Consider the following 1,952-nt stretch of genomic DNA (forward strand, 5'->3'; position numbering starts at 1 on the left):
ACTTACGGAGCCCGCCAGCTACCTGCCTCAACACCAGAAGGAAGAATACTATTTAGGATTTAGGGGTCACCTGCGACACATCCACTTTTCACATCCATCACTGCATGTGACAGAGAAAAGGGACAGCACAGTGGTTCCGACCACAGACTCTGGATCCAGGCTGCCTGGGTTCCAGTGAGGATTGGCTGAGTTAATCCATTGATGTGCCTAGAAAAAGCGTCTGACACACAGCAAAAGCTGTTAATCCTGACCACATCCCCTGTGACCCTGGCCACGATCTCAGCTCCGCCTCACGGCTCAGAGAGGTTAAGCTACTTTCCCCCAAGCCCTTAGCCAAGGAAGGGAGTACGGAGACCCGGATCCAGGACCGGCTGATTTTGAGCCCCCGACACATTGGCCACCCTCTGGTTCTAAAGAGCAGCCAGGCTACACAATAGAACATTCCTCGGACAAACCTGGAAATCTTCCATGTGGCTCACCGAGCTCTCAAGGCTCACAGGGTAGCTGTAACCAACTCGGCGTGGCCTCTGCCTGCCTGGGTTCTAGAAAGTGTAGCCAGCCTGGCCCTGTCGCTGGGTAGGAGGACTGGGCTGGGCTGGAGGTGGAGGGAGGAAGTGCCCAGGAGGGTGATGACATCACCACCCAGCCCTTGAAAGATGAGCTGTTCCCTCCGCCACTCTGCTCTGCTCTGGCAGCTCCTAGGAGGGGTGGGGACATCGGGCTGCCCTGCCGCACGGAGGGAGCCACCGAGGTGCTCCCGTGGCTCGCTCTGGACAAGGTGAGTCCTGCACGGGGGCTGGTCCAGTCGCCTCGCCGTTGCCAGGAGGACAGGAGGTCCCAGCACCAAGAGAGAGTCTGCAGGTGAGTGTCACAAGGGCTAAAGTTCCCCCAGGTCCTGGGGGGGGGGGGGGGGAGTTCTTTCCCTTTCCTGTCCTGGCAAGTCACAAGAACGGCTCCCAAACAGGAGGAATGATCTTGTTTGTTCTAGATTGTCTTCTCCCTGAATCGAGACAGGCATGTGTGTGTTTGTGTAAACAATTTAGCGATCTGATTTCTGTAGATTCTGGGTAGCTGCCTCGGACATAAGCAGTAAGGAGCAAGCGTCGTACAGCAGGGATGGGTGTGGGGTGTAGACTCTGGAACCTGGCTTTTATCTCACAGCTGTGCTGATCACTGGCCCTGTGTGACCCCAGGCAAGTTTCTTAACCTCTCTGAGACTCAGCTTCTCTGTCTGCAAAGAACTCTACTTGCTGGCTTCCCAGGGTGGCCGGAGTTAAATCAGGCGGCAGATGGGAGAAGGTTTATAAACGCTCCCTCGTGTGCTGGTCCTGCCTGTCGTGGATAAAACTGGGCACCACTCAGAGCATGGGCTTTGCATGGTTTGGAGTCCCAGCTCTGCTCTCATCCCCTGGGTAACATTTTTGAGCCAATTATTTTCCCCCTCGTTTCCTGAGCATAAATATGACTTGGCGGGGTGGTTACAAAGGTAGAAATGGGCTCGTGCTTGCCTGCAAAGCCCCACGTGTGCAGTCAGTGCCCAGTCAGAGCTACTGAGGGCAGGTGGTTCGTGAGCCTGGGTTGGGGTGGGCAATGGGCGTTGCTCTCCCAGGCAGGTTAGAATGTGCCTCCCTGAGTCACAGGCTGCCTGTGGCTCCCGCCAGCCCACAGGAAGTGGGAGCTGTGATCCAGATGTGAGATCACGGGGGTCCTTTCTCTAAAGGAGAGAAGGGCTTGGCTGGGGGTGGGGTGGGCCACCCCAGAGGGTGCTGTTACATCCTCTGGAGGAAAACTATTCTATGGCCTTCTAGGCCCTGGCAGCAGTGGGGTGATGGGGAGCCTCACAGGCTCGAGGAAGGAGTTTTCTGCTTTCCCCTTGTGTGCGGTAGAGAAGGCAGGCAGGTGTGGGGAACAGCCAGGAAAAGTTTGGAAAAACATCGAAAACAAGAATGACC

At 56.1% G+C, this 1,952-nt stretch overlaps 1 protein-coding gene across 7 annotated transcripts in view; it reads left to right on the forward strand.

Moving 5' to 3' along the window:
- The first annotated feature begins 207 nt into the window (after positions 1–207).
- Positions 208–1,952, forward strand: part of BDKRB2 (bradykinin receptor B2) — a 53,250-nt gene continuing 51,505 nt past the window's right edge. For 2 of the 7 annotated variants that reach the window (XM_015069126.3, XM_053224911.1), the window contains exon 1: positions 232–861. The gene's annotated coding sequence lies outside the window, so the exon portion shown is untranslated. Of the gene's footprint in view, positions 862–1,952 lie in introns of all 7 variants that reach the window. The other 5 variants (XM_027066559.2, XM_027066558.2, XM_053224910.1 and 2 more) reach the window with 5 other exon arrangements.

This window comes from Acinonyx jubatus, chromosome B3 (genome assembly GCF_027475565.1).
Source record: "Acinonyx jubatus isolate Ajub_Pintada_27869175 chromosome B3, VMU_Ajub_asm_v1.0, whole genome shotgun sequence".
NCBI lineage: Eukaryota > Metazoa > Chordata > Mammalia > Carnivora > Felidae > Acinonyx > Acinonyx jubatus.